The sequence below is a fragment of the Dendrobium catenatum genome, unplaced genomic scaffold (assembly GCF_001605985.2).
Source record: "Dendrobium catenatum unplaced genomic scaffold, ASM160598v2 fragScaff_scaffold_133, whole genome shotgun sequence".
Lineage (NCBI taxonomy): Eukaryota > Viridiplantae > Streptophyta > Magnoliopsida > Asparagales > Orchidaceae > Dendrobium > Dendrobium catenatum.
Genome location: NW_021318595.1, coordinates 5,666,349 through 5,689,186, shown reverse-complemented (window position 1 = coordinate 5,689,186; position 22,838 = coordinate 5,666,349). Strand labels below are relative to the sequence as shown.

General features: G+C 34.9%; 1 long non-coding RNA gene across 1 annotated transcript; it reads right to left on the bottom strand.

Moving 5' to 3' along the window:
• Positions 1–384: 384 nt before the first annotated feature.
• LOC114580848 lies at positions 385–19,231 on the bottom strand. Its single transcript, XR_003702446.1, has 2 exons — positions 18,969–19,231; positions 385–739 (listed from the first exon to the last, which is right to left on the bottom strand). It is a non-coding gene; the product is annotated as an uncharacterized LOC114580848 (long non-coding RNA).
• Between the last annotated feature and the right edge of the window lie 3,607 nt (positions 19,232–22,838).

Genomic DNA, 22,838 nt, shown 5'->3' with positions numbered 1-22,838 from the left:
GGTCGTCTAGGAGGTGTTAGAGGAGGCTTCGTAAAGAGATGCATCCTTTAGTTTCTGTTCTTTCTTTTCTTTTTTTTCTTGTTTTTTTTTTTAATTAGTCAACAGTAGAATACACCATAAATATTCTTGCAGAATATTAACTGTCATAGAAGTTTTTTTCATAAAGAAAAGATGAGCACATTGACAGTAAAATAAGTGTGGATCGTCCAAAAGCAGGAGCCAGCATTGACACATTGGCACAAGTGTAAAATAAAGAGCAAGTTTTGAACACATAAAAAAACAGCATTGACTTAAGATCTAAGTTATTTTAAAATACAAGAAAGCGCTAAGCAGCACCATCCTAATGAACGTGCATCTTTTTAACACAATTAAATAACACAAGAATGCTGGGTAACGTAAAAAGGCTTATATTATGCTAATTGTCATATACGTTGGCTCTGAAGAAATTGTTTACATCCAGCATGGGAATGATCAATAAAGTGGTCATATATTTGCTATCATGAATCTGTTTTTTTGTGGACTGTTATTCTCTACATAACTCATTGATTCAGTTTGCTAAACTAACAAGAACATGAAATTTTTACAGTAAATAATAGCAGATTTTTAAACAAAATCATGCAAGTTGTGGAGGGCTCAGCAAAGAGCGAAAACTGTTACTTTATCTTACCCAATCTAAACCAGCACAACCAACAGCCTCCAACAAAACCTCTTCTGATTCATAATCCACAATCATTCCAATCTGGGAAAAAAACACAATAGCAGGGGATCAATAAATGAAGAAATTTCTGATTTACCACTATCCAATTTCATAATTTTCAGTTTAAATATGAATGCTGTAAAACAAAGAGTAATAGACCGCAGAAGTCAAAGTTAAGATAATTAACCACAAAGGAAGCATAGAATAATTGGCAAACTGATATAGCAACTCAGATCTCAAGCAGCATTCAAAAATAATGGTGCCAAAATTGTAGGTAAAGCGATCAGCATAGGGCTCTAAACAATGGACTCCACCAAACAAGCAATCATTTACCATAACCACACGTGAAAATGCCACCAAACTAAAACTCATGGGTTGAGGACCAATTAAGAAGCACTGAAGCAGTAGTAGATCTTCTGAGGAATGCCACGACAAGAAGATAAAAAATAGTCATAAAGAATGAATATAGCATTTTGTCCCTTTTCAGATCGTTTATGAATGTTTTTTCCCCTTTAAATGGGAAGAGGGGGTGTCTAATTCAAGAGAGAAATTATGAAAATTGAGTTGGGTGCAATAGATGAGGGAGTTAGCATTGAGGGTATCATTAATGAAACAAAAAGAGGGGAGTTAGTATTAATGGTTATTGTTTATGAACAATAAACAGAGCATAATAAGTGCTAATTGATTAGGACAAGGATAAAGGTGAGGTTTCCAACTGGGGATCTAGTTTAATTTCAACATCAAACTGATGAAGGGTTTCTTTCATTGGTTTTGGGTTTTCAATTTAATTGTCTAATTAGAATTTGAGCTAGGTTAGCTGGTTTAGTGGATGGCTTTCATGAATTTCTTATGTGATTACAAATTTTGGAATTTGAATTTGAATAGAAATAAAATGAGAATTTTTAGAATTTTAAAGACTGGAAGGTAATGTGACTAGGATTTGAGTTACAAGTCGTTTTGTTTGAGAAAGGGGAACCTATTGGATAGGGCAATACGACATGAATATGAGATTGAAAACGAGCACTTCTCATTAATAGCATTCACGCACTTAGCAATGGGAAGAAGAGGCAAGGAAAGTCTACGTAGAGAAAAACTCCATAAGAGAACTTAATTCATAATGAAAATGTAAAAGAGAAGGAATACAATAATACCATATAAATTTCATAAACTTTTCAGATAGAATTGTTGCTTTGATACTAAATGATATGGAATGGGCAGTTGAATGGTGAAATCCAAGGAGAACTGAATAAGATAGAGGATAAGATGGTGGGAAAGAATGATCCAGTTAAAAAGCTGCATAGTAAATCCTCAAAGCAAAGAGATGGAAACACCTGTACATCTTATGTTGGATTGGTGTAGAAATCCTCGAGGAAGGAAAGGAGCTCAGTTCATCCAACAGTCAAAGTGCAAATGACCACCAACAGTCCTTTTATAAAGAATCTCCAAATCCTAAAGATTAACATATCCTTAATAAACAAATGAGAAACAAGTTTAATACCAAAAAAATAGGCAAACTATATAAGCTAGTGACAAAAACAAATAAGGACATATGACTCTATGTGACTCAAAGTACAATTAAACAATGCCAACTGAAATTTGATCATCATGATGGTAAAAAATGTCAATAGATACTAGAAAACAGTCAAATAGCTGGATACTTTTCATAGCCTCATTAATCACTCCATCCATAAAACCCAATTTCATGATACCATTTTATTATAAGTAAGAGAAACAAAAAATGACATGTTCTTGATGATGATGATTCACAGTTAGAGCATGCTCAAAACAAGTTTAACTAGATACATTTTACAAGTTGGGGTTTAAAAACATTAGTTTCTAATTTGGACTCTACATAATATAATTTCGATCTTTAAAAAGTAAAAAAAAAAAACTCGAATAAGAACAAGTAGATAATTAAATATCCTCAAAATATTATCCACTTAAAAGGATGGGAACCAACAAGCCTTCTCTGCTTAGAAATATCTTGAAAATAAATAATTATACTAAGGTCGGTCCATCAAATAATAAAGAGTGATACTAAACCTTTAATTAAAAAGATAGATATTTTGCTCTTATTATATGAAACATGTGCTTGCTGAATGTCAAAAAAACGAATAGTATGACATCATGCCCATATAGACAAACAAAAATTACTTACACCAGTCGAGAGTTTCCTCCATCTCAACGACAATTATAGACACTCGGATTATTTTGAGCACGCTCTAACTGTGAATCACTATCATCATTAGATACAGCATCAATAAGTCTCCCTTTTCCCAGTGGAAACAAATTCAAACTTTAATTATTATATCTACATTTCTCTTCATTAGCTGCAATTAAGATACCCTCCATTGAACTGTTGCTTTTCTCTGGTCTGTTGCTCTCAAACCAGAATGTCCGTACATTTGCAGTATTTCCAGTTAGATGCTTCAAGCTGGCTAATAATCTGCTTTCAGTACATTGATGGAAAGTAACATCAGTAATCCTTTCTAAAGAAATATTTGTTAAATTCAGAGAATTGGAGAGGGAAAAAAGTTTAATTTTATTGCTCAAATTTGTCCCTATTTATAGATCTATACAAGATATCTTAATAAAGAAATAAATAATTATAGAATCATACATAATTGCTCTAATATAAATATATAATCCTTCCTAAATCAGCCAGCTAAATAAGGAAGGAGATCGTCGCACTCCAGGTGAGCTCCCACGGATCCCCATCCTAGCTATGGGATCAAAATGCCAAGGACGGCGGAGATCGGTGCAATCCATGTGAGCCTCTCATGGATTCCCACCTAGCCGCAGGATCAAAATTAGGGGTGTCAAAATCTAACCCGAACAAAAAAAATTTCAGGTTCGGATTTGAGATTTCGACCTGTTTGCAAAACAGGTCGGGTTCGGGTTGACCCGGAAGACCGGAAACCTGAAATCAACACATCAAGTGCGTGAGTTGTGAACTAGACCTAGTCGGCTAGTCTGGACGTCTCATGCGAAATGAACTCGTCTGTGCTTGCGTGAGTCAGTGCGTGACCAAGCTTGACCTCAACTAGCGTGAGTCAGTGCGTGCCGAGCATGAGCCATCACTACCGCCAGCCCGCCGTGCCGAGTCTCGTGTGAGTCAGTGCACGACCCAAGTCCTCTGTGGCTCCATCCTTGACCGCCAGGCATCAGTCGACAAGAGTCACTAAGTCAGAGCCGTCTGCCACAGTGTAGCCAGAAGATGTCGACCCATCCATCTACCGTCGTACTGCCTCGCAAACCGTCACACTCGCCGTCCCTCCCATTTTTTAATCAAGTGGGTTGGCGGGTCGTGTTGGGTCAATCCTGTCACCCACGTGAGTCGGTCTGGGTTGAAATACCTGACCCTTTTGAAAAAATGGGTCAGGTTCAAGTTGGCCCGTTTAGACCCATGTCAACTTGGGTTTGACTCGAGTCCGACCCGTCGACCCATTTTGACACCCCTAATCAAAATGCCAATAGACGGCTCAGATTTAACACTCTCCCTCAAACTAGGGAATACAAATCTGTCATACCTAGCTTGGTAACTAGTCTAAAAAATATAGAGTTATCAAGTCCCTTGGTAAGAATATTCACAGCTGATCTTTTGATGAGACATGGTAGATACATATAAGACCACTATCTAGTTTCTCCTTTATGAAATGTCTGTCCACTTTTATGTGCTTAGTCCTGTCATGTTGAACTAGATTGTGAGCTACGTTGATTGTTGATTTATTGTTACAGTGTAGTTTTATGGGTCCTGCTTACTTGATCCTTAGGCTTTCTAGAATCATCTTGATCCATAGTAGCTCACATATTCCCAGGATCATAGCTTTGTATTATGCTTTTGCATTAACCGTGCCACCATATTTTGTTTCTTGCTTCTTCATCTAATAAGGTTTCCTCCAAAGAATGTGCAGTATCTTGAGGTAAATCGTATATCTACTGGGATTTTGCATAATCTATATCAGTATATACTTCTGGGGTTATTCCACAGTCTCTTCTGAAAAGAATCCATTTGTTTTGATTCCCCTTAAGATAGTGCAGTATTCTATTTACAACTTGCATATAAGTCTGCTTTGGATTTTTGTATGAATTGGCTGACCATGCTTACAACAAATGCTATATATGGACTAATGTGGAAAAGATAGATCAATTTCCTCACAAGTCTCTTGTAAGCTCCCTTATCTATATTTAGATCTTCTTTAGCTACTCCCAATTTGTGATTTAGTTCTACTAGTATTAGTGTTGTTTATTAGCAAGCTTACATGTTTATTTAAGAATATCATTAATGCAATTTTATTGTGAAAAGAAGATCCTTTGTTGGAGTGGGACACTTCAATTTCAAAGAAATATTTTAATCTATCAAGATCTTTGATCTCAAATTCCTTGAAAAAATATTTCATCAGAATTACTCTCTTTTTCATCATTTTCAGTCAAGATGATATTATCCACATAAATTAATAAAATTGTAACTTCCCCTGAGTCTGAGTGCATAAAGAATAATGTATGGTCTTCCCTTGGCTCTGCCGATAACCATTAAGTAGCACAACTTTTGAGAATCTTCATAGTCAAGCTCTAGGTAATTGCTTTAGCCCGTATAAGCTTTTTTTAACCTACATACTTTATCACCCCCAGATTTCTTCTTAAATCCTGGTGAAATCTCCATAAATATTTCTTCATCCAAGCCCCCGAGTAGGAATGCATTTTTGATATGCAACTGTTTTAGATGCCAATTGTAATTAGCTGCTAGCGACAACAAGATCCTCACATTGTTCTTCTTGGCCAAAAGTGCAAAAATTTTTTGGTAGTAAATGTCGTATGTCTGAGTGTACCCTTTTTCCACCAATCTTGCCTTATACCTTTTCAATGTACTATCAACTTTGTATTCACAGAGAACACTCATTTGGTTTTTTTCCTACTTATAGGTCGGTGATCTGCCAAGTATTATTTTTTTTCAGGGCCTGCATTTCATCTTTCATGACAATTTTCTAATTTTCATCAGATAACGCCTCAGAAATATCATTAAGAATATGAATAACATTTAGTGTAACCAAAAAAATTTTGTGTGAATGTGAGAAGTTATGGAAGAATACAAAGTTAGTTATGTGGTACAAGGGGAGTTTTTTTTTGTGAACTTATATTTACCTCAACTTCAGGAGACGGTTCAAACTATGTAATCTGCTCTAGAGTATAGTTTGGATTTGTACGCCTGAAATACACTTGCCCAAACCTCTTATTATCCATAATAACTTTGTCCTCAATTTCTCTGACTTTGATTTTAGGTTTAGACGAATTGATTTGAGGTTGAGCTAGAAGACCAAGAAGGGCAATCTCACTTTCCTCATCTTCCATAGTTTCAGTCTCCCATTGAAGATGAGGTTTGGAGAAATAGGATCTATTTCATCAAAGATAATATCAACATATATAAGAGTTTTCTTTGTGGAGGCATGATAAAACTTATAACCTTTATGAGTGTATGAATATCCAACAAAGATACATTTGAGTGCTCTTGAATCTAATTTTTCTCTATTTTAATTGTGAATGTTAACATAGGTAGTGCACCCAAAGATTCTGAGTATAAGATTATTATGAGTTAGGAATTCGAGGTAAAAAGAGGATAGCATATCTCTTGATATTTGTAGTCCCAATGTATTTGAAAGTAGTTAGTTTATGAGATATGTGATTGAAGGGCTTCCTCCAGTAAGTTTTGGGTACATTGTGGTGGAATAGAAGTGCATGAGTGGAGGCTAGAAGATGACCATTTTTCCTTTCTACAACCCCATTTTATTGTGAAGTGTGAATGCAGGAAGACTCATGAATAATACATTCTTTTTTAAAGTAGGAGGATAGGGTTTGGCTAAAGTAAACTTTAGCATTATCGGAACGAAATTTCTTTATTTTTACACTGAATTGATTTTGGATCATGGTATCAAAAAATGGGGAGGATAGTTCTAACATCATATTTATTTTTTACGAGAAAGACCCAAGAGACTCGAGTGCAGTCATCAATGAAGAATACAAACCATCAGGCCCCTGAGATGCTAGGAATTTTTTAGGATCCCCAACTATCATTATGAATAAAATAAAATGGAGTATTATATCTATCATGTTTGTTTGAAATTTATGCTTGGCTAACTCAAGTTTTCACGATGAAAAAAATTCATTTTTCAACTTATAAAAAAGCTTCAGGTACATATTTCTTAAGATATCAAAAGATGGATGTCCTAGTCTAAAATCGTGAATCCAAATAGTAGATTTTTTATCAACTAGGGATAACATAGAATAGTCATTATTGATAATATTAGATTTATTCAGCTCTTCCAGGTAGTACAACTCATCTCTCTCCTTAGCAAGTCCATTCTTCTTCCCCGATCCCAGGTCCTGAAATAAGCAACAAGTATAATAAAATAAGACTCGACAATTATGGTCACTGATAAGTTTTTATATAAATATTAGGTTTGTGGATAATTGAGATACTTAGAGCACATTTTTAGAGGGAGGGAGGGAGATAAGGGATATTTGATGAAATGGGTAGTACAGTGTGTCATATGATCAATGGCTCCCGAGTTAATGATTCATAATCCTTTCAAATGATTTCTAGAGACACAATTGATAATCCAATGGATATAAAAAAACTTACCTAAAAGTATAAGAGAAGAAGATGCACGTGGTTTTCAAGGACTTTCAGGAGTTGTTTTAGTTTATTAATATATTCTTTATTGAGCTCTCTGAAGCTGGACTCTGTTTCTGGGTTAGGCAAATTTATTGTAGTATTGGCTTGTGATGTGCCTTTTTGTCCACTTCTTTCATTCCACTCCTTGGGGCTTTCCATGTATCTTCCAGCATATCTCTTTTGTGTGTCTTGATTTCTTACGATAACTATACCAACGAGAGTCTTTGTCTTTAGATTTTGAGGAATTCTTACATTTTTTCTTTCCATGGTGCCTCTTTGATTGACACCATTATTAAACCTTCAACTACCTTTGGCTCTAACATTACCCCTCAGCTTTCCTAAGCACGAATGAGAGAAATGGTCTCATTTAATGAAGGTGTCTCCTATTTGCCAAGGATATGAACTCTTACCTGATCAAACTCTGCATTTAATCCAGCAAGAAAGTCATACACTCTATTTTTCTCAATAAAGTTTTTCAGGATAGCAGCACCTTATAGACACTTGATCGCTATGTATCTGTAGTAATCAAGGTTTAGCCGCAAGCTTTAAAGGAGAGTGACATATTCAGTCACGTCTTACTTCCTTGTTTTGTGATTATCACATTTACTTTAATTTCAAAGATTTGTGCAGCATCCCGAGCATTCGAGAAGGTTTGTCTGGCGACATCCAATATGTCTTTTGTAATAGATAGAAACATAAAAGTATCGTTAATTTTCGGTGTCATAGAATTCAACAACTATGACATGATCATGGAGTCTGCTTCATCAATAACAACAACAAGCCTTTATGCCACCTTGGGGTCGGCTACATGAATCTTTTTTTTCTCCATTGTATCATGTTAAAAGTCAAATTCTCATCTAAATCTAATAAAGAAATGTCATTTCTAATATTTTCTAACCAAATTTTTTTAGGTTTACCTCTACCTTTCTTAACATAAGTCAAATCTAATACAACTACTTTCCTAAACATGTCATCAGAAGGCCACTGTTTTATGCGACCAAACCATCTAAGGTGACTCTCTCTAATCTTATCTTCCACTAGAGCTACTCTAATATTTTCAAGTATATGTTCATTTCGTATCCTGTCTCTAAGAGTAAAGCCACTCATCCACCTGAGCATCCTCATCTCTGAAACATTTTAATATTATGCTTCTCTTTTAATGGCCAACATTTTGCACCATAAAGCATTACAGGTCTCACCACCATCTTATAAAAATTTTCCTTAAGTTTGAGAGGGACTTTTCTATCACACAATAAGTCTGATACATTCCTCCAATTCAACCATCCAACTTGGATTCTACTAACAATATCCCCATCTATTTCACCATCACTCTAAACAATAAATCCAAAATATATAAAATGTGTACTCTTATTTCTGACTTGATCACCCAAAATCACAATTCTCTCACTAGATCTATTATTACTAAAATTACGCTCCATATATTCAGTTTTAGATCTACTCAAATAAAAACCTTTAGACTATAAGGTTGACCTTCATAATTCTAGTTTACCTTCAACTCCCTCTCTAGTCTTATCAACAATAAGAATATTATCAGCAAAAAAGCATACACCAAGATACAACCTCTTGCAAATGTTTAGTGAGAACATCCATGACTAAAGCAAAAAGGTATGGACTTAATGCTGACCCTTGATGTAATCCAATTGATATAGGAAAATATTTGGTCAAACCACCTTGTATTTGAACACAAGTAGCAGCTCTTCCATACATATCCTTAATGACTTAAATATAAGCATTATTAACCCCTTATGTAGAACTCTCCATAACACTTCTCTTTAAACTTTATCATATGCTCTCTAAATCAATAAAAATCATATGTAGATCCTCTTTATTCTCTCTGTACTTCTCCATTAAACCTCTCAATAAATGAATAGCTTCCATAGTAGACCTACCTGGTATGAATCCAAATTGATTTTGAGAAACATTAGTGTCACGACGCAACCTATGCTTCATAACTCTCTCCCATAATTTTAAGGTATGATGACACATTAACTTAATTCCTCTATAATTCGAACAATTTTGTGCATCACTTTTATTCATAAAATAAGAATCATCACACTCATTCTCCAACTCATCTGCATCTTTTTAGTCTTCAAAATAATATTAAAAAGTTTAGTAAGCTAAGAAATTCCTTCATCTCCTAAGTATTTTCACACCACTATTGGAATATCATCTGGTCCAACAGCTTTTCCACACTTCATTTTCTTTAAAGCCTATTTAACTTCAATTTTACCAATACGGCAATAAAAACAAAAATTATTATTTTCATTTAAGGTACTAAGGTTACTAAAGTCAATCGTATTCTCATAATTTTCGTTGAAAAGCATAACAAAATAACTCATCCACCTTTATTGAATATCTTCTTCTAGTAAAAGCACTTTCTGATCTTCATCCTTAATACACTTCACTTAAACTAAATCCTTACTACTCCTATCTCTTTGTTTAGCTAACTTATACATATATCTTTCACTCTCCTTAGTATCTAATATATTATATAAATCATTAAAAGCTAAAATTTTTACATGACAAATTGCTTTTTTAGACTCTTTACAGACCTCTTTATATCTTTTTCAATTATCAGAATTTTTACAGTTAAATGATTAAATCAATTTTTATAATAAATCTTCTTATTTTTTTATATTTTCTTGTACATTTTGATTCACAAGGAGGTGATTCATCTTTCATTTCCATTTCAAATAAGTCTTCACAAATTGAGAACACTTCAAGTAATTCTTCTTATTTAAGCGATAAGAACATTGCATATTTTGGAGATCTCATTTTCCTTAGTGCACCATAGAGTCCTTCATAGAGCTTTGGGAGGAATTAGCTTCAAACAATTTGGTTGCAAAGGATAGCGATGAAGGCCATATTAATCAAGCCAGCAAGGTGCAGAACAGCAATGAAAAATGAGTTGGTTGTAAGAGTAGTAGCAATAACAAGAGAAGGCCAATAATGAAGGTGCTTGCTCCTCTCCGCTTCCTTCTCTTTAGTCTCTGAATGAGAATGGCAATGAAGGTCAGTGGAGGAACTCATAGATATCTCTTTAGACTCTGATACCATATTAAATTTAGAGAATTGGATAGAGAAAAAGTTTAATTTAATTGCTCGAACATGTCCCTATTTATAGATTTATACAAGATATCTTAATAAAGAAATAAATAATTACAAAATCATACATAATTGCTTTAATAAAATCCTAAATCTGCCACCAAAATATGGAAGGAGATCGGGACAATCCAGGTGAGCCTCCCACGGATCCCCATCATAACCATGGGATCAAAATGCCAAGGGACGACATCAAGTGTCATCTTTTGAGAGTAAAGCTATCAATCTTTTCTTTCATTTTTCTTTGCAGAGCAAGATGCTTGATCTCTCATTTGCAGCAAGAGACATCTTCTGCCCTTCACAATTTTTTTTTTCATTTTCAAGTGAAATCGTAATTTTTTTAAGTTCTTCCTGAATCTTACTAATTTTTTCCTTTTTGGATTGCATATCCTGCCTCTTTGATTCCACAGTCTTTTCTATAAGAAGTAAAGCCTTCTCTTTATCCTCCAAAAGCTGGAATTTTTTTAATACATCTATGCCTGCCCTATATGGAATGTAGCTCACACAACTGAATTTTTTCATTTTTCATAATTTGTTGTTCTCACTGTTTAAGCTTAATGTCACAGACATTATAAGTTTTTCTTTTCATTGTCATGTCTTCCTCCAGTGATTTCATTCTCTGTGCCTTTTCCACTTCAAAATCACAGGACTTCCTTTCAAAAGAAGATTTATATTCATCTTTGATCCCTTTATCTCCTACTGAGGAAATAAATGAAAAAATATTAGATTTCTAGCAAGAATAATTGAATGACGCCTGCATGTTTATTAGTATACACATAATATATTTAAATTGAAAGATACTGCGGTAGAAATTAATATAATTGAAGATAAAATTATAGCTTTAAAGATTATTGTTGTTTCTAAGATTATTAATATCATAAGTGCTTATGCTTCTTAAGTAGGTTTAGAAATGTGTTTAAAACTAAAATTTTGGAATGATTTATAAGAATTAGTACAAAAGATACCGCTTGAATAAAGTATTTTTATTGGAGGAGATTTAAAAGGATATATTCTAGGAAGGTAGGAAATTTTAAAAGTATTATGATGGTTATGAGGTTAGAGCGACTAATAAAGATGGTATGACTATATTAGATTTTTCTTTTTTTTTTATAATTGCTAACACATAATTTAAGAAAAGAAATGAGAATCTCATCACTTATAAGAATGGATATATTAAAACTCTAATTGATTATTTACCTATAAGAAAAATAGATCATTTAGATTACAAAGATAATAAATTTATTCTGAGTGAGTTTATGTACCAGCATCATTTATTAATTTTAGACTTTAAAATGTCCTAGGATTAGATGGAAGCATTTAAATAATATTAACAAAAACATTTTTTAGAGTAAGATTCAAGATTGTGACTGTAAATGAGGAAGCTAATTTTATGTCAGAAAAAGAAACTAATAATATTAAGATCAAAATGTGATGGAATTAAAATGTGCGAGAAAATATAAAAAATAAAAGAAAAGATAAAAACTTGGTTAGAAAATATTAGAAAAAACTTTTTTATTAGAAATAAATAAAAATTTGACTCTTAACATGACAAAATGGAGAAAAAAGATTCATATAATCAACCCCACGTAGTAGAATAAAATATTGATGTTGATATTGTTGTAAGCTATAAATAAATAGAGAGAAAAAAACATCTTCCTTGCATCAAGAGCAGATACAGCAACTTCCTAAGTGTTTTTTTGGTTCAATTAAAGTAGTGCAAATCATCTTCAAAGTTCAACCTTGCTTTCACAAATTCTTTTTCAGCATGGCTTAAGTCTTTCAATCTTCCATAGATATGTTCTTCCCTCTGACTAAGTATGCTCCATCCTTCCATTAACCTCTCTTGCTCTTGATACAACATTGTCCAACTGTTTTTAGAGATTGCCACTGGAGATTAAATTGTTTTTTTTTTTGAACTCGCACCTAATGAAAATCCATATTTGGATAAGTAAAGCTAACAAAAAGTGCAATGGGTATCATATAATAGACTAAAAGGTATTACTTTTAAACATATTGTTAAGGTGTATGAGAATATTTAGTTCATGTTGAAATGCAAAGTGATTGTCTCTCACTCATAAACTTAACTTTGGGGGTTAAAAATAACATGGTTTAAAATTGCGCAATAAGAGGCGCGCCTCAGCGCAATTTCGCCCTTTTAAGCCTCAAAGCCCACACAATGAGTTCAAGATTTGAGACGTACGCCTCAAGTTAAATGAGGCGCGCCTCGCCTCAAGTTTTAGAGGCACCCGCCTCTAAAAATTAAAAAAAAACTAACCTAATATATATTTGTTCAGTTCGGACCCCCAACCCTCATGTAGTCTTCCGTCATTTCCCGAAAACAAGTTTTCTCCCTTCTTCTTCAAGCAACCTTTTTCCCTCTTCGCTCGGCATCGGCTTCCTTCCACCGTGAGTTGCTCTTCACCTATTGCTTGGAGTTATCGTCTAATGCGAGTTGGGCTGGAGTTTCCTTTGACCAACCGCTGAAAGTTCTTCTTCTTCATGGAAACACAAGATCGGTCCTTTCTGCAATAAGAACCTCCAATATTCTGCTAAGTAAGATTCCACAATCAATCTGTCTGTCATTGTCACTGCATTTTTGCTGCGCTATTACTGCTCTTTCACTCTTATAATAAAAATTGGTTCAGGTCGAAACTCACCAGAGGGCAGTGCCCCCTTGAACCCCCAGCAGACTGGTATATTGTTATATTCATCATCTTTAGTAATAGTTGTTAGTGAGTGTAGTCCGCTTCTTCATGAGTGCATGCTTTATATAAGTTTTCTTAATGTAGAATAAGTGAAGCATTATATTTAGGGATTTGATATATTACACTAATAGTCTAATATATTCTTCTCATAAAGGATGGTCAGAAGTAAGGATAAAGCTGTATCAGGTCATAGAAAAGATCCAGCATGAAAACAAAGCACTTAGGTGGATGTAGGGGGAAGTGATAAAATATATATCTATCTAAAATGCAATTACTATGATAAAATTGTGAAGGGTGGTGTGACTAGGATGAAGGATCACCTTTCAGGGTCTCACAAGAATGTTGTTCTATGATCCAAAGTTCTTGATACTGTAAGGGATGAGATAAAGTCATATATGAATAAGTCAACCACGTCAAAACATCTTGCACAGAAGCAATTTGAGGACAAAGTTGATAATGCCTCTTACTACGGGAGTAAGCGCAGCGTTAGGGATTCATCATCTTCGATGAAGCCCATTTCATCTAGGGGTGCTAGAGGGCCTATGGATCATTATATGGTGAACACATCAGAGGATAGGCCTCCTACCACACAGAAGATGGCCCCAGAAAATGCAAGGGAGACACGAATAATAGTGTGTAAGGATATAGGCAGATTCTTCTACAAAAATACAATTTCATTTAATATTGCAACATCACCTGCCTATTACAACATAATTCGTTCAGTTGGAGCATTTGAGAGAGGGTTCAAACCTCCAACCATGAATGATTTGAGAAAATGAATTCTGAATGAGGAGTTGGAAAGCACTGATAAAAGCATCGAAGAAATTAAGAGGACTTGAGCCCAAACAGAAGTAACAATTATGTCAGATGGGTGGTCTGATATCAAAAATAGAAGTCTAATTAATATTCTCATTAATAATTCTTATGGTACTGTGTTTATAAGGTCAGCTGAATCATCTGATCAGTTAAAGATGTTGAGTTCATATTTGGATTATTAGATAGCATTGTTGAGAAGGTTGGAGAACATTTGGTTGTACAAGTTGTGACAGATAATATAAGTGCTTACAAGGCTGCATGTAACAAACTTTTGGAGATGAAACATCTATACTGGATTCCATGTGCTGCACATTGCATAGATCTGATTCTTGAGAAGCTTGGGAAGCTACCTCGACATAAGAATGCACTTACTAAAGCAAAAATACTAAGTTTATTTACAACCACTCTTGAGTTCTAGCTCTTATGAGAAAATTTTCAAAGAAAGAAATTCTAAAGCCAGCAGCAATAAGATTTGCCACCGCTTACTTGACCTTAGAGAGCATGTTGGATGCTAGACAACTTTTAAAGGCAATGTTCACATCTGTACAGTTGTTGAGTTGTGCTTGGGAGAAGAAGGCTGAGGGAAAAGAGATTAAAAAAATTGTTTTAAATAATAGATTTTGACAAAGTATCTTATATGACATTACAACCACTAAACCTTTTGTTTAAGCTTTAAGGATGGTGGATGCTGAAAAAAAGCCTGCAATGGATTTCATCTACAATGCCATAGATGAAGCCAAAAAAATGAATGCCTCCAACTTAGGAGGCGAAGAGGGTAGCTTTAGAAAAATTTGGAATATTATTGATGATAGGTGGGAGCTATAACTTCACCGGCACTTGCATGTAGCTGATTATTACCTAAATCCTCAGTATCAATGTACAGAGAACAAGTCTACAAATCTTGAAATAAAGTTGAGATTTTATCATTGCATGGATCAGCTAATAAGTGATGCAACTAAAAGATCAAATGCTGACATGCAATTGATACCTTTTAGGAATAAAGAAGGCTTTTTTGAATTACAACAAGCAAATGATACAATTGCCAAATGATTTCCAGGTAATTTTCTTTAATGTTTTAAATATTTATTTAAAAGTTATTTTTTTTCTCTAATTAAACTCTCTTATATAAATATTAGTTGAGTGATAGATTCAATTTGACGATAGGAATCCAGAATTGCAGTATTTTGCTGTGAAAGATTTGGGCTTGATATGCTCTTCATCTGGCTGTGAAAGAAATTGGAGTACCTATAACAAAGTACATACAAAGAGGTGAAATTGCTTGTCCACATTGAGGATAAATTCACTGGTGTGTACATTATGTACAACAGGAGGCTCAAATATATGAATTTAAAGAAAAAAGGATTAATGGATGATGAAGATCCTTTTCTTTGCGAGGATATGGCATCTGATGATGAGTGATTTGTAGATGATGAAGTTGAAGTGATGCAATCTGAATTACAAGATAAAGATTTAAATATTGATTTCTTTGATGGTCTTAAAGCATCTACATCCACCACAACTGAAGAAAAAATTAAAAAAGATATATAAATAATATAATTTTCTTAGACTTTTATTAATGTATTACACTATTATTTATTTTAGAATTATTCAAAAAAATTTAGGGAAGAAAAAGATAACGAATATTGAGAAAAGAGCTGATTGGGAGACATTAGACTCTATAGGAGAGGAGGAAGGAGAGAGAGCAGTTCATCATAATGATGATTCAAATGAAGACCCCCTTAGCGATGACAGTGCTGATGACTTATGAGTTATTATGTGATATGTCATTGATATTTATTTTTGGAATTATATGTTAATGAAAAGAATACTGTGATTTGGAAAAGACGGAATTTGAGTTGAACTATATTTCATGTTGTCTTATTATTGGGATATTTTGATTTCACTTCATATATTGTGCATTTTTATGTTTTATATATTATTTATTCATTAGTATATACAAATTTTATCATCTTATGTTTACGCACTTTTTTTTATTTTGAGGCTTACGCCTCAAAACGCCTTGAGGCTTACGCCTCGTCTCATGAACGAAAAACGTCTCAATACCCGATTATGCAATTTTAAACATTAAAAAATAGATTTGACAATTGATGCATTTGACCCAAGTTTAGTGGCAAAGGGGTACATAAAAATATTAATTGTTTGGAGGGTCACAAAGCTAATTTTTATTATTGAAAATATCAAATAATGAGAGTTTATTAATATATATCTATTATAGACACTGTTTTGAAAACCGGACCGGACCGGCCGGTTCAACCGATTCAACCGTGAACCGGTCTGGTGGCCGGTCCGATCCAGCTTCAGAACTGGCTCTGCATAGAACCGGAGCAAACCAGATTGAACCGGCGGTTCAACCGGTGAACCGTTGAACCGGTCCGGGTTGGAAAGAACCGGCCGGTTCATAAAAATATTTTATTTTTGTTTTATTTAATTCTTCCGGTTCGTTGTCCGGTCCGGTTTTCATAACCTTGATTATACATAACGACATTAAAAACTTAGGGGGGACACATGGCCCCCTCATGTGATTTTTAGCTCCCATAGGTCCCAATCGGCTTCCACCAAAGTCAAGAGATTAAAGAGCAAACTACTCATATGATGGCTCCACATAGTTGAGTGAGCTCTTAGAGCATGATATTTGATGATGCTTTGGGAGAGTGATGAGTGATCTCAAGAGTCCCCATGTTAAAGAGAGATTGTTAAGGTGTGTGAGAGTATTGAGCTTAGTCCTCCAACTGATATTTTAAAAATATGATGGTTGAAATACCAAATGGTTGGAATTTAACATTTGGCTTATGATTTTGGGTGAAAATGAGTTTATCCATTGCTATATCAAATCCAACTTCAACATGATGTAGGATGACAAAGGATTAGGTTTCCCAATTTGACTAATATAATACATATTATGAATACATACAAAGAAAATTGAGGATTCGCATATACAAAATCTTCTAATAATTCAATCATTTATATGTTTAAATGTAACATATATATTTAAAAGTAAAACAATTGATAATGAAATGATAGAAGTTGTTGCGTACTAGAGTATTCGCGACGGTAGAGAAATATAAATTTTAACGTCTTAGTTTTGTACAAAGATCCAACACGCAATCAAATAAAAAAGAGGGTGCATTATTAATAAGAGACACCAAGATTTTATGTGGAAAACTCAAAAAAGGGAAAAAACCACAGAGGCCTAGCCCAGTTTGAATGAATCTACTAGTATTTGCAATAGATTACAAATGATTCCCTTCATTGGGGGGGAAGGCCTTAGCTTGATGTAACAAATATACATCATACATAGTGTGTTACATGGTAGAAAAATGAAGAATTACAGTTGATGTGTTCGTTTAGTCAGAATGATCATAGTCGGCGGGGGGGGAGGATCGTAGTTGGCGGGAGACGGAGGTCGGAAGGATCGTAGTTGGCGGGAGACGGAGGTCGGAAGGATCGTAGCTGCAGGAGACGGAGGTCGGAAAGATAGTTGTCTAGCGACAAAGGTCAGGAGAACTGTAGTCAATGGGAGACGGAGGTTAGAAAGGCCATTGTCTACTGACAAATGAAGGACCGTAGTCGGCGGGCGAAGGAGGTCGGAAGGACCGTAGTCGGAAGGCGATGGAGGTCCGACATCAATTGGTGGCCTTGCAAAAGTTCGGTGTTTGTTGGTGGCTGGGCAAAAAAACTGGCATTAATTGGCAGTTGGGTAGAAGTCCAACGTCAGTTGGTAGCCATGTAGAAGTTCAACGTTAGTTGGCGTTCGGGCAGAAGTTCAGCGACGAGTATAAATTCAGCGTCGGGTAGAAATCTAGCGACGGGCGAAAGTCTGGCGTCGGGTAGAAATCCAGCAACAGGCATAAGTCCGGCGACAGGCAGAAGTTCGGTGTTGGGTAGATTTCCGACAACGGTCGGCAAACGGGCAAAACTTCAACATCAGTTGGTGGTCGGGGGTTTCGTATTTCTGAGACATTCAGTTCGACTATAAGTTTGCTAAAATCGGAGTTCAAATGATCTTCGATTTAATTTTTGAATTTTCCAACTTGAGTTTGCCTCAAAATTTGCGCCTAATCAACATAATTTTTTGATGATATATCAGAAGTAATCCTAGAAAATCAGTGATGATTTAAACCATATAAATCAACAAGCAATTGTAATTTATCTGATTTTTACGCAGTTTTTCACAAAAGGAATAGAAATTTCTTATGCTCTTGCACCTGAATTGCTTCGCCTCTAACCGAGCTTCACTCCCACTTGTCTTCTCCGACATATACCTACCAGCAAAAGCCTCCAGCTTTTGGGGAAATAATTCCCCGTCACTGTGAGCATTTCAAAATAGGCATGGTTCCGAATAAAAAGCACAGAAAATATCCTTCAAATCACAAGCTAAACTATTGCTTGGATCCAGCTAAAAAATAAACTGAAAGTAGTGCCCAAATTTTGATTTAAAAACTTAAAAAGAAGCGTCTACTCTGAGTTAAAAGTAACACATCCGCTCCTAAACCCTAGAAATGATCAACAACTACCAAATTGCTCGGAGAAGAAAGGAAACAATAGATAAACACTGGACGAAACTTGAGCATTAACCAGTAAACATCACTGAGTGAAATGAAAGGAAGATCAGATCTAGCTTTCGAGCCTTGTGTTATATGCCATTAGCGTGTCTCTCTGCCTTCTCTTCACCGTATAATCGTCAAAACCTGCCTCCCTAAGCCGCTTACAGATGTACTCCTCAATGGGGAGCTCCCGACGTTCGCACGCGACGGCATTTCCGCCGCCGAAGCCCTGTTGAAATTTTTTAAATGATAGAAGTAATCCTAGAAACGGCCGATCGCGTTGCACCGACCGCGAGTTCAGATATTTCCACCCGACAAACAATGAATTTCTCTCTCTCTCTCGCATTCAAAATATTAACATTTATATAATTAATATTTAAATTTAACCTTACCCAGCATTTTATTAACGAAGTTAACGAATATCACAGTATACTCGCCGGATCTCACCCGGCACGTCGCTGTTCCCGCCGCTGCCGCCGCCTGGACCCATCGATATCTTCACCTAGACCCGTCGGATGCATTCGCCAGCGAGCTCCCGTGCGATTTCCTTGGAGCTTCAATAATTTCGATAGAGGTGTAATGGGGAGATAGAAGAGCTCGGAGGCCAAACATTGATATCATGATATGGCTGGTGGCGCAAGCGACGGGACTAATCTTTAGGGGTTGTAACGGGAAGATGTTATTTTTATTTTATTGGTATATTTTGAATGTTATGTATATAATAATAATTTTATTTTATATATTTTTCTAAAAAAACTATTTAAGAAAATCTTAATATATTTTCTATTATGATAAACTTTAAAGTTTTTAAATTTGTATTGAGATTAGTAAAGTTCTTAGATATTATATGTAGCCCTAACTTTAATGCAAATCTAAAGATTTTGAAGATCTTTCTAAGATAAAATATATCAGGATAAGATTTAAAGCTTTTGAATTTACACTTAAATTAGTACAATTAATGATAGTATATATAAAACTAATATTAACCTACAAATACATATATAAAATAAATCAAATTAAGTCAAACGGTGTGGCCTAAACCAAACCGATCGAGCCAAACATCATGGCGTAAACCAATTCGAGCCAAACTGTTAAAGCCTCGACTTGGACTATTCGAGTGAAACCCTTCACATCTAGTTCACATAGATTATGCCCCTGAGACCACATGTTACACCCCTAGTTCTGGAAGGCGATACACCCCGAATAATGAGGCATGTTTTATACTTTCATAATACAAAGAAATACATTAGAGTAAACAATGTAAATGATACTAAATATTCATTTCATTAATAGAAATTCAGCTAATAGTCCGTCCAAAGAAAATAATACTGACACAAGCAAAGGAATATAAATAGGGCGAATAACATGAAAGAAACTAGCCAACCCTCAAAATCGAAAGCATAATAAACTACTACAAAATATAAAACACAAAAAAATAGACTAATGGTGATAACTTTTATCTTGAGATGATGGTCCACTAAACATGCTTTGTAGGACCTGCTATAAAAAAAATTAATTGGTGAGTTTGATAAATAAAACTTAAAAACAAACTCTTATATATCAAAGAATAAATGACAAAGGTATGGTGGTGCATATAATATGAACAACCACAGGATGGAAGTAACAACTTATAGTTACTATATCAAAATAGTCATGGGTTATGCTATGATTCTTATGATAGATTTTAATATGCTAATACAAACAATGCATATAACAAATTATTGCACAGATAATATCATTCTAATATGATCATGTTAAATACCATTAAAACCTAAATGACTTGTCAGCTATTTATTATTTTTTCAAATCATGTCTAATTATAGATTTAAGCATTTATATGCATATAACTATATTCAATTTATGAAATATTTATTATGGAGAAGATAAACACTAGCCCAAGAAAATCTAGAGATTTTTTGTAAATTCATCACTCTGGTTCCCATTGGCCCCGGTTATCCAATAACCAATATGGTTCTACCAACATACACATCAATGCATCCAAACATATGATTTTTCAAAATTTTCATAAGCATATTTTAATGAATTGTATAGTTTCAATATGATGAATATTCTTTCATAATAAGATATGAATTGTCAATAATAATATTTATTGCATTCAATTAGAACATGTGCATAAAAATACAAAATTGATATACATAAGCTTATGCAATAATAAATCAAGAATATTCTATTTATGAAACTTGTTAATTCATTATAAGTATATGCATAAAATGAAAGAATTTACAATAACAAGATTGATAGTAAAATTAATTACTAAAAAATTATTAGAAATAGCACTGATTTATGCCCTTTAACAATGAAGGGTACACTTAAATCAAAATAAATAATAGCTACGTACCTCTATTCGAGTAACACGAAGAATCCAAGCATACTCGATAATCAACCGACAGAGCTACGAGGACAACGACTCGAAGGTCCCATAAAAAGTGAAGCCAAATAGTTATAAGCATGTACTACGAAGCATAACAATGAATATCCTAAGAAATATTTAGTTTCACCGAAAACACTAAATCAACCATCAAACGTGATATAATCTATGACCTACCAAGATGCCCTATGAAGACAAAAACTAAAAGAAAATTCCACAAATAGTTTTAGATTAATAACACATCTAAAAGATATAAAATAATATATAGATTTGATCAAATCTAACATCAAACTTAAATAAGATCCCCTTCCAAAATAAGTTAATATACCAAGGCAACACCATATCAATTTCAGCAAAAATATTACAAAAGAGAACATTTATTTATATATCTTGGGAACGAAGAGGAAGATAGAAGGAAGAAGAGGAGAAAATAAGAAAGTTTGAACTCACAAGTGAAGGAAGATCTTGTTATAGGTTGTTACCATAAAAGAGGGGCACAAGCGACTCAGCTCGGTTCTGTGCCTAATGATCAATTTGGTGCTGTTAGCATGCAAAGAGAGGAGCAGGAGGGTCGGCTGTGTCCCGAAAAAGCCCTGGACCAAACAGGTCAAGGTCAATTTATAACACCACCTTCCCCCTTCTAATCACATGAATCACACAATTCTTCTACTCATCTTTATCTGTTAATACCAATGATAAGTTCTACAGCCTATATAAGCCAATAAGCTTATATTCACTGCTCCACCTCCTTCTGCAGAGAATCATCACATGTAAAGGCTCACTGCTACAGTAATGGCTCATTGCTACAGCCGCCTGACTACTCTGCTCCTTCTCCTGATTTCCTAACTAACTTGATACCATTTTCTGGATATATATATCCTAATGTATACAGGATGATACAGTTAGTGAAATATGCACATAGCTTGTTCTATCTTCTTGCTCTGTTTTACCTAACCTTCTTCTTGCAGATTTCTTCATGATAACAGAGCTCTGGGATTGACATCCTCTCCGATCCAGCTCCATGGCCGACAGCCAGATCTCCTCCACACCTCAAGTCGCCACTACTACACTTACAGTGGCAGACATCACCATTCCCGCTCCGTTGAAGTTCATTATCTCCAACATAAAGCACATTGTGAACATCCAGCTCAATAGTGATAATCACGCTATTTGGAAATTGCAGGTTTTTAAAATTTTTTCTGCGAACGGTTTTGCTGGTTTTCTAAACGGTCTAGATGTATGCCTACCGAAGCATCATCCTGAACCCGCTCTACCAAATATGGCAGTTAACCGATCAAAACCTTGCAGCGGCGCTGTTCTCCACCATCTCTCCGACTATCCTTCCGTATGTGCTTACTCTGCAAACCACTCACGAAATCTGGGACTCCTTAGAGAAGCGCTTACAACCTACCAATCGTTCGAGGGTTATACAACTCAAGAACGAATTATACCGCATTGAAATGAAGGATCTCACCGTAAATGGCTATTTAACTCATGTAAAACACTTGGTAGACAACATAGCAGCTGCTGGATCCACAGTAGAATCGGAAGATATAATCCTACACATACTGAATGGTCTGCCTTCGTCTTACAACACCTTTAAGACCGCCATTCACACTCGTTCGTCCAACATTCCATTAGACGAGCTCTACTCTTTGCTGCTCAGTGAAGAGATTAATATCCACAATGATCAATTCAAGGACACCACAGCTACTGCCGACTCAGTTGCTCTTGCAACTTTCAAAATAAAAAATGCACCAGTTGACCAATTCAAATCCACCAGAGGCCACTCTACCTCAAACAGGGGAGCCGCACCAAGAAACTTCAACTCCACCAGTCGACCTTCAAGAAATGCAGCTTCTCCACGAGTCAC